The sequence below is a fragment of the Phodopus roborovskii genome, unplaced genomic scaffold (assembly GCF_943737965.1).
Source record: "Phodopus roborovskii unplaced genomic scaffold, PHOROB, whole genome shotgun sequence".
Lineage (NCBI taxonomy): Eukaryota > Metazoa > Chordata > Mammalia > Rodentia > Cricetidae > Phodopus > Phodopus roborovskii.
In genome coordinates, this window is record NW_026126525.1 from 18,844,312 (window position 1) to 18,855,872 (window position 11,561).

Below are 11,561 nucleotides of genomic sequence, written 5' to 3' on the forward strand. Positions count from 1 at the left end.
ATACGCAAGTCTTCTGGGCAGAGAAAAGAGAAAGCTAGACACTCTGAGAGCACATCCAGGCAAATGCAAAGGAAGCAGAACATACCAGAGGAGAGGTAAAAGTCATGAGCCAAGTAGCAGCATGTACATTTATAGAAATGGGTTAATTTGAGTTATAAGAGATAGTTAGAAACAAGTCTGAGCTGAGGCTGAGCTTTAATAATTAATAAGATGTCTCCAAACCATTATTTGAAAGCTGGCAGTCAGAACGAGAATGTTCATCTGTTCTCCAGACTACTTTAACTAATTGGTACTTTGAAATTCCATTCCATTTTTCTATCAAGTCAGCTGCATTAGGATGATGGTAAACATGGTTAAAACATAATTTTGGTGGGCAATAGCCCACCGTAAAGTAAGTTCCCTGGTTAGAAGAAAAGCTGTGTGGAATGCCACACCCACTTATAAGGCACTAAGTCCATGGGTTGGGTGGTAACTTTAGAAGAAGCATTAAGTAAAACAAAGGAAAATTTACAACGAGAATAACTATTTCAGTTAGGATAAAGCACTGTCTTTTTCACAACAGAAGTAGTCCAATGTAGTCAACCTACTACCAGACCACTCACTGGGAACTCTTACAAATGGTACTATATTGGGATCTCAGTATTAGTTTTGGATGTGGGCATATTAGAATAAAGCAGCAGTTGGAGCAAGGACATCCTTGGGGAGTAGGAGACCATTTTTTTTGATCGCATACATACCCTCTATTTTTGCCACACCCTCCATTTGTACCTCCATGGACACTTTGTTTATGGGTCCACCAGACTAGAGGAATGGATGGGAAAAGAAATGAATTGTCTGCAGAAATAGGTTCTCTCCTTCCACTATGTGAGTCTTGCTGATCAAATTCTGCTCCTTAGGCTTTTAGAGAGGTTCTTTGCCTAGTGAATTATCTCAGTGGCCCACAATTACATACTAAAGAATATATAATTTGTTATAAATTTGTTATATTTACACAATGGACTATTACTCATCTGTAAAAAATGAATCACCTAGAAAGACAAACATGGTACGCATTCACTCATGAGTGAATGCTAGATGTAAAGCAAATGATAACCAAACCACAATCCACAGTTCAGGAGTAACTACGTAACAAGGACAACCCTGAAAGGAACACATGAACTTGTGTTTTGATTAAATTATGTCTCAAATATTGATATCAGGTGTCGTGAGATATCAAGAGATGCACACTCTTCATGTAGAATATTCTGAATAATCTCCTAAATTAGATTCAGACAAAGAATAAATAGAAGGCTATGGGAAGCTTCAAAATTTTTATGGCTTTCTCTCTAATGTTCCCTGTAAGACCATGCATAGGTACAACTTGGCTGCTAGTTTTCAGTCAAAGTAAATCCTCATAGCAATATAAATAATGTGATCCAGTGAGGAAATAGCACTAAGATTCTGCAATCAATTTCTGAGGAATAGCAGCACAAATTAGCATGAAAGGGGGAAGTTTTTTCTAACGTATTTTCTAAGAAGGTGGGACTAATAGAAGATATATATTTTTTTTTTTTTTTTGTGAATGCCACATAAAGATGAGAATGAAATAGGATGTTGTTGAGTTTTACTTCTTTGAAGGTTACTTTTTGATTTTCAAAATTCAATACCTGCCTTTAAAGAAACCATTATCAGCAGAATAAGATATACTAATAAAATGATTATAGATTCAAAGCAACATACAAAGCAACATTTAGGATCAGGTAAGTTAGGTTAGTCCATATCTGATGGTAAGGCCTTCTATAGAGGGTTTATATTCTGGAGTTGAACTCTGCAATGTGATAGTTCCCTGCTATAAATTTCTATTCAACTTTATTAGGTAGGGACATGCCATTCGTTGTTAGGCACAAGGGTCTCTTCCACCTTTTTCAAGGGGAGTGCTAACCTTCTCTCCTTTCATACAACACAGGACATAGCATTTTAAACGCTATTCTGTTTAAGTTAGAATATGACAATATCTATGGCCAAGGTGATTTGATTTTTTAATTAATGTAACCTGTTTCTCTATATTCTTATCTTCACTGTCTACTGACCTCTAGCAGCAACCAGTCAGGAAAGTTGTTTATTGTTAACCCATCATTCCTTAACTGACTATTGGTAGCTATTCTTCACAACAGCAACTAAACCATAAAAAATAAACCATCCATTCTTCTTCCTATCCCACTTCCTGTGAAAACAATAAGAGGGAACTCAGCTACAGGGGCGAGCTGTCCTTCGTGCTAATGGCATTGTTAATTCTTCCGATAAATCCTAACCCAACCTAAACTCTAACCCCAAGATTTTTTGACTTGAAATTAATTACAATTATGTAAGATCAAGATAAAAATATTTGCTCCACATTTCAAGCCTACCATAGGAAGAAATGCCTAGTAATAGTCCTATTGGACTTTACATTTACAGAAGCAGACTGTCAGTCTTGCCAGTTCTATTGGATTGCATGGATTTAAAGAAGAGACAGCATTGTGTGGTGCTTTGTGTCAGGATGACTTAGAAGAAACAATTGGTTGCTAAGAAAGCCAACAAAGGATAAGGCAGGTGACAAAATATGGACTTAGGAAATAGTAGCAATAATGAGAAATATTGGATAGGAGTGAAGAATTAAAGGCTTAAATAGTAACAATGAGGCATGGGGATGAATTAATGTTGCTTACTTTGGAAGAGGGAAGGACATGTAACATTCTTCTGACATTTGAGATAAAAAGCCTTTCACAGTGATAATGACATAAAAGCATTACCCTGATGATCAGATAAAATCCACTTAATGTGGCTGAGCCTATCCTATATTCACACTTTCTGGATAAAGAAAAAAAATCAAAATATTATACATTATACTAAGACCAAATATACTCAACTCAGGTTCCAGTAACTATTTAAATATGAAGGATTGATGGCCACACAACAAGCACCACCAAATAGCATAGAATAGTAAAAACCTACAAATACAAAAAAGGAAAACAAACAAACAAACAAATTTTATTAACAAAGCTTGAACTCTAAATGTTATAGGTACTGACCTCAGTCTTTCAAAACATCACTGAGTTTAAAAGTTTATAACTCTATTGATATCAAGCAAGTTTTGTCTCAAATATTGGTTTGTTTTGTCTTAATTTATCTATAATTAAAAGAGATATTCTTAACATTTACCTAAATCAACAGAAAAAGACTTTGCTTTAAACTAAAAAGATCTTTTTAACATCAAATAAGCAAATTAAGATCTTTAATTTTTAGAAGTTGAGAAATTCCTGTTCAGAAATTTTCTCTCAACTTCTAAAAGTATTATCAAAGACGTGGGGTCTTCATTCATGACTAACCAATTCATGTAATTACTAAGAATTCTTACTAAAGCAATGATGAATGACTGACATATAATGGTTGATTAAAGTATGGAAAGGAAGAGGTACTGTAAGCAGTACTCATTTTCCCTACTGGCATCTTAATTAGCATTTTCTGAAATAGTTGCCTGATGAAAAGATTCCAGTCTGTGAGATTTCTTTGGGAGGTAACACCATAAGGGAAGAGGGAAATGTAAAAGGAAAATACAGTGTGGTAATACTGCAAACTTCACGGGTTTCCTGTCTTGTGAGGATTCTTCAATAAGTTTTATGCATACCCACAAAAATGCAGCTCTGATGATGGAGTGACTTTGTTTCCCAGTATACATGCCAAAATCATTTGAAGAAAGCTTCAGGTGTCACAGTAAAATGGAAATTTTCATAGTTGGGCAGGATTATTTGTCCTTTGGTTTCTTCAATGGTTGTAAAATAGGAAATAAAGATATACAAAGCAATAAAGTTTCCTGCTTTTATTGTTCTCTACTTTTACTTGAAATGTTAGTAAGGTCAAAAGAATGTGACTCAGAACAAACACTTGTTGTATTTGCCTCTTGCATTCAGATACACTTCACATACAGAGAGCTTTACACTGGTCTGTGACCTAAAAAAATCTTAAGAGTGTGTGTAATTGCATGATACTTGGGAATTAATGCTCTGTGCCAACTATCTTAAAACTCTTTTTAAATACAATTGATTTTTATTATTTACAAAATGAAATATAATAGAGCCAATAGATGTGTTCTAATATTGTTGGAGAGGAGATGACAGTGTAGAGGAATGTTCCTGACTCTTTCTGCCCAAACTGGCCCACAGACTTTTGCTACCTATAAACTGTTATCAGTTTACTCTGCTTTAGTGACCATGTCACATTAAACGGAGAGGGTATGTACTACATCATCTCTAGTTTTTCCTATCAACAGCCTAGATACAAAGATAAAGGAGGATTGTCAATGGGTATCATGGTCCACAATGACTGGATGTAGATAGAGCATGATAGTAGCAGCAACCCTCTTTCAGACTCTCAGGGTCCTAGATGGTGTGATGGTCATACTGGTTGTCTATTTGATAGAATTTAAAACAAACCTGGAGAGAAGCTTCCAGATTGCCTGGGGATTATCAACATGATGTTACACGAAGATGGAATTCTGACTTCAACTTTTGCTGACATCATTTCATGGGTCAGGGCATTACACTGAATAAAAAGCAGCAAGCTCATTGAGCACTAATGCCCATCGCTGTCTCTTAACTGTGGATGATTATTACCAGCAGATTCACACTCTTGATATAATGACCAAGCCATCATGGAACTGAACCAAAATAAAGCTTCCCTCGTTAAGCTGCCTTTGTCAGTGCATTTTGCCAGAGAACTGAGAAAACTGATGACTAAAACCAATAACTAGTCAAAATTAAGACCATTTCTTGTCTTCAACTCAGATACCCAATGCTTCCCAGTATTAGATCCAAGGCTCTGTAGATGCTTATTTATCTATCTATATATCTCTATCTATCTATCATCTATCTACCTATCATCTGTCATCTGTCACCTGACATCTATCTATTTTTCTATCTATCTATTGATTGCTCCAATCTTCCTCCCCTGCATATTGTTCTAGTCCAGTAGCAGGAAGGAGGACAAACTTAATATCCCCCCATCTTTGAAAGTCTGTATTTATCTCATGGCATTTCTTTGTCAAAAGTAGGACAACATCAAATACAAAATTAAAAAAAAATAGATTTAAAAAGTCATTTCAGACCTTGAGAAATAAATAAAAATATTTTATGTAACATGAATAATAATAGATCCAGAAATTGATATTGGAGTTCAAGCTTCAATTGAAGATCAGAAAAGTGAAGCAGCCAAGCCAGTAGCTCTTACCTCTACCTCAGGATAAAAGACCTGGTCCTGTCTCCATCAGCTCTCCACCAAGCTTCGTATTGCTGCCTCTCTTCAGTGTGACTGGAGAGAATCAGTCCTTCCTATCCTCAATGTGGCTGGAGAATGAATGCCACCTCTAAGACCCTGTTCCTCTCCTAAAAAATTCTCATCATTCCTGGGACTAAAGGTGTGTGCCATAACCACCTGGTTTCCATGTCTAGTATGGCTGCTTTGCTAATTTGATCTCCAGTTGCTTTAATAAATCATAAACAATATATCACCACAGTTTTATTTTCCTTCTCTACTTTTTATGTTCTTATTGTTTTTTAAACAGAGGCAATCACTTTTCAGTTTTGCTTTGGAACCCACAACATAACTGCTTTGATGTAGCCAATCTCGTAAAATTACCTAGGCAGAGTGCCTTTAAGGATGTGATACTGGGGAAGTCGAGTGATGTAATTATGCATGATGCTGCAAAGGATGTCCATCTCCACCATCCCTTCTCACCGCTTTGGTACCCCCTGGAGGTCAGCTCACCTTGTAGTCAACCTAGTTTGTTTGTTTGTTTGGCAGCATGCTGCCATCCTTGATTAGTCTGAGATCTTGATTGTCTTGTCTTTTTTGACCATGGTTGGTAAAATAGGCTATTTAGAAACCACAGATACTGGAAAAAATTGCTCAGAGTGATTTCCAAAGTTTCAGAAACAGTTTCTTTGTCTCCATTATATAATAGCAATCCTAGCTCCTCATAATAACCCAAATCAATTATTCCTTTTAATATAGTAATTAATTTGTCATTTGGTTCAATAGTAAAATTATAGATCCAGTAAATGAAGCATTTTCTTCCAGTTGCAAACTAGTACATTTATTGCAGCAGCATCCAAATGACAAAAATAGAAAGAAACAATGAAGCAAAGAGAGAAAAGAGAAAAGAAAATAATAGGAACTACCAGCAAGTCAGTCTATTTGTTTTCTAGGACTATTACAATTACATATCACAAGTAATTGGTATAAACACTAGCCTTTTGGTCTCACAATTTTGAAGGCAAACCTCCATAGGTATAGACAGTTCACTTCTTTCAAAGTTTCTGTCCTTGAATTGTAGATCATCTCTTCTACCTGGTCACCACATACTATTCTCTGTGTAAGTTGTGCTCTGGTATTTTATAGTATAGAGTCATGCTAGATTAGGGTCATTCTAATGACTTTATTGTTACTTTATATTTTAAATACCTTGTGTTTGTATTGTATTTGTATATTCACATACTGAGGACTGGGCTTCAGCATGTAAACTGAGCAAGGGAAAAATTTGATGTATAGTAGTAATTGAGCATTATGATCAATCTCATCTTCAGGCATTGAAGTCTGGACCTAACTATACTAACTATGAAAGAGCAGAGTAACTTACATGGACTGTCAGCAATAATACTTGCTATAAAACATCAGTGCAACTGTTTTTAGTACCAATGCCTACATGCCCCTACAGATGTGCCTTTAGTAAAACATCTCAAGTATACTTCAGCAGGATGTGTAAACATTGAGGAATCAGTAGAGTTTGCAAAGCCCAAAATTGCCCATTGTAAAATAAAGCATGTGTGATATTCTGTTATTTGGCAATCTATCTCAATATAAAGATAATTTTTTAACTTCCAATAAGATGCTGGCAGAGACACTACAAGTAGCATGGGAAAGCTGATAAGCAGCATATATATATGTAGAAGGCATTTGATAATATTGATATATAATCAATATATTAATTCTGGCATCTACTGTTCCCTTCAGCCACTAATTCAGAGATGATGGAGAGAAAAGTTTTTGGAAACCACATAGATCTACTTTGTGCTATTATCACTATTGTGTTCATGTGCTTATTGTTTTTGAATTAAAGAAAACAAGACTTGTAATTCCTTATACAAACCTGGCTGTTGCGTGTCTTTCTGTATGAGGTCATTTGTGGTTGGCATTAATGTAAAATAGAAAAATTGCCTCCCATGTCTTATCAGTGTACCACTGCTGGAGATGTTGTTGCCTCTAATCTTCCCATTTTTCCTTCCATGCAGATGTTTAACCACAGACTAGATTCTATGTAAAATGTTGTTTGTTGAGATGTTTTCTCTAAAGCATATGTTGAAGTGGACTTAAGTCTATTAAATACAGTTATAGTACATTGTTAGCTAACAACAAAAAGTGAAGGTATAGAATTTGGGAGGCAGGTTTCAAATCCTCCTTTCCTCATTAGGGAAACAAGAGGATACTCTTAAGTCAATGCATTTTAAAGGGGTGATATCAGTACAAAAGAAGTGTGTAGCATAGGAAATGATTTCTGAAATTAAGCTCCATTAAATCTGAATTTAGCTCCATTAAATACAACAGCTGTGATCCAAACTTTAAACGGATTCCTTCTGTATGAACCAAAAATTGAAATACTATTCAGTAGCATAAGGCACTATTATATCATTAATCAAATAATCAAATGCTAGAATTAATTACATTATGTAATTTTATACTTCTCTTCTACTGTTTCCTAAATAAGCTCATGTGAATAATATGAATATTATTAGTAAGGATGTTACTGCATAGGAATTGCCACATGTGATGAGATTCTCTTTCTTCTTTTTCGTGATTATTTTTATACATTTTAATTAAAATGTAAAAAAAAAATCATTTTCCCCCTTCTCTAACCTCTCTCCATTCACTCCAAGTCTTCTCCCAACATGTTAGATAAACTGAAAGCTTACCATTGGGAGAGGCTAATTCTCTCTCAGCAGTCCCTCTACCTTCTGTATGTCTCGATATTGCTTTTGCTATGCTCTTGTTTATGTGGTCATTTCTATGAGACACTGTCTCATAGCAAAGAGTTTCTTCCTGACCCTTCTCTTAACCAAAGATGGAGGAACTGTAATGTGGCTGTGGACATAGAGGCAGGGCGTCCAAGAACCTGTTGATCTCTATGTTGGTCCAGTTGAAGTGTTTATGGATGACATAGTTTGCTTTAAAGAACATCACTGAGGAAGGGTGATAGCTGCATATATTTGCATGGATAAAGCAAAAATTTAGAATGTAGTTAGAAATTTTGCTTGTCTAACAAAATGTTAGTAATGTATTATCTTCTAAATTCATGGCCTTACTAGTCTTGGTATGTTGGTTAAATTCTCAGTACCATACTTGATCTCCCATGTACTGTGTGGGCATTAAGTTGAATTAGTTGTTGGTTGCCACAAACCTGTGCATATCACTTATGTATACCTCCTGAATATCTTCCATGCTGGTCAAAGTTGTGGTTTCTAGCTAGGTGTTATTGCTGGGTAGTCTATTAATTCCTTCCATATCTTAGCAGCTCTCATAAATAATATTTTATACTACTATGAAAGTTTGATCAGATGGAGGAGCTTTCATATTAGATATGTAAACAGATGCTTCAGTCAAATGTATAGAAGAAGCATTTGATAACGGACATGAAGTTTTGTTAAAGTCTAGGTTCAGGAGATCATGTGGTAATAGAAATATTTCAAGTGTTTCCAATTTATTTTAACATGTAGCCAATATCAACAATTAACTTTCTTGAATTCATCATTAAACAAATTATACTTTAAAAAGATAATTTATATTCAGGATCTATGATGTTGAGCACCACTGGCCAGAAAATAAAATAAAATTTTAAAAAAAATCAGAGTGTTACAAAACAAAACTCTTTTACTTGAGGGCATAACAACTTAGGTGCAAACTTTCACACTTGTTATTAAGGGTCAAGTCAAAATGTATATGTACCAAAGATACTATATTAATTTGCCTTCAGTCTATATAAATAAAAATCTACTCAAATAATATGTGAATTTTACACTCAAAGTTCATTTTTAAGATATGTCAGTGTGTGTAAATCCTCCAATAGCTCAGTTCCTAAGTTCAAAATCCAAAACTCTTCTACTTATAAACATTTCAGAGAGGGGATATGTGTGATGATGATGATTATCATTGTTATTATCATCTATCCTTTGGATGCTACTTAATCCACTGTATCTGTATGAGACAAAACCAAACAAAAGGAAATACTGACTTCATGTCTCCCAGGAATACATTCAGTGGATCAGTAATGTTCAGTATTTCATGCTGTTCCTTGAAATACTGATGGTGAGATTGTTTACACAATGCAATCAATAAATGGGTCATATTTTGTTCTCCCATTTCCAGTCATGTCTATTTTAACAAGTAACCTTGCTCTACTGCAGAAAAATGGAAAACATGCTCTCACCCAGGATTCTATGATAATTGATTTTGATTTGCAAACACTGGTGGATGAGATCAGCGATCAATAGTGGACATATGACATTTTATCAGAAATAATATGACCCTCTCTTCATTTTCAAATTCCATTTCAAACTAGTTGTTAAGTAGAGAAATTATTTTCCTTTTCAGTCACCATCAGTCCATCAAGCCTCACTAAAAATCATATTATAAGTGGGTATGATATCATGTTGAATAGTCAAGGAATTAATCATTCAGATAATCCTAGCATTTGGTAGGTAAGGCAGGTAGATCCCTGTGATTTTGAGGCCAATCTGGTCTACAAAGCAACTTCCAGGACAGTCAGAACCTTTTCACAGAGAAACTCTGTCTCAAAGAAAGGAAGGAAGGAAGAAAGGAAGAAAGGAAGAAAGGAAGAAAGGAAGAAAGAAAGCAGCCCTTAATCAACTCAGTGAGAAAAATGTTTATTTGGCTTATAAACTGGCCGTGATTTCCTCCAGTCCATTAACATTATTGGTGGCTGCCAAGACAGGAACATGGAGGTAGTAACTGCAGCAAAACCATGGAGAAACATTACTTACTGGCTTGCTCCTAAGGCTTATTATATTCAGTTACATGTTTTTAGCTCCCAATTTCACCTGCCCAGGGGTAACATCACCCCCAGAAGACTGAGAAATCCCACATCAATCATTAGTCAAACATAAATAAATAAAAGTGTTCACAGATGTACATTCAGACCAACCTAACAGAGGTCTTATTTTAAATAAGGTCCCTCTTCATAGGTAACTAGCTTGTGTCAAGTTGAGATAAATTAAGCAGGACAGACCTCAAGACCCTTCTCTCCTTGCCACATATCACAGGTTATTTCACATCAACAGGATCTGAAAAAAAAAAAAAAGAGAGAGAATCTTCCTTGTTTGTTACACCTTGGAAACACATGCCTATACAGTATGCTGTCTAGATACTTTTCATGTACTATTTATATGCAAATCTTCCTTTTTGTCTCCCACTCATTAGTCATTTCAATGCACCTGGTCTGCTCAATGTAAGACAATTTCAAATATTTGAAATTATCTTTTCTGTGTGCATGAATGTCAAGAAAGCTCCCACCCTTTAGTCAGGTGAGTTTCAAAAAGGGGTCATTACTCCAGACTGTGATTTGCTTCTCTTTATAGCAGGATTTGGAATGCGAACTTAGGTTATAATTCAACCCTTTGATGTTTTATTTCCCAGAAGAATGAAGCAAGTAATTTAATTTGTTTTAAGTTTCTTTCCTTGCTGTTTAAACCTTTGTCTCTACCCTTGATCTGCCACCACATTCATTATTGCAATTTACAAGAACAGAATCACCTCCAAAATGCAAGGAAAGCCAGCCTCACATGACACCTTTTTATATGCTTGGGAGAAGGCCCAGCCTTTGAGAACAACATTTGCTGCTATTAAAGTGTATTTGCGTTTGGAACACAGCATTGGAGTCTGCTGGGTCAAAAATAACTGTATTTCTAGCTTAAAGGGCTTAGTTGCCCTCCTCTAATTCCCAAGGGTATCCCAAGGTGGATACCCTTGCTCAAAAAATGTATGTGTACAATACACACACAAACACACACACACACAAAACACATGAGAGAGACAGAGAGAGACCTTTTAAATAGAATTGCTATCTATTATCTATTATCAATTTCAAATGCATTGTAGGAAAATTGTTTTGCAATCTCATTATCTGTTTGAAGCATTTCTCTGTAACATCTCACTTCTCTATTAAGGACCTTTCTACTATCACAGAAATAAATTCCTGTTGTCACAACTTCATCAAAACTGTCTTTCCAGTTTCCCTCTTCTCATCAGGATATAAACACATGAATATTGTCCATAATAAGTTGACTGTCCCTTAATCCCCTAAAACCTTTCATAATACTACTATATACCCTACATCTTTATGTAAAATACTTCTGTAAAGCTTTCTGTAATGGAAAAAAAATAGTTTTCCATTTTCTCTCCTTTCCTTGATACCAATTCTTTTATTTTCCCCTGTCAAGCTCATTGATAGTATCAACACTGCTATTAACAGAGATCAC

The 11,561-nt window shown here is 35.3% G+C and overlaps 1 pseudogene; it reads right to left on the bottom strand.

Annotated features, from left to right (window-relative positions):
* Positions 1–1,830: 1,830 nt before the first annotated feature.
* Positions 1,831–1,943, bottom strand: LOC127232517 (uncharacterized; annotated as a pseudogene).
* Positions 1,944–11,561: the final 9,618 nt, after the last annotated feature.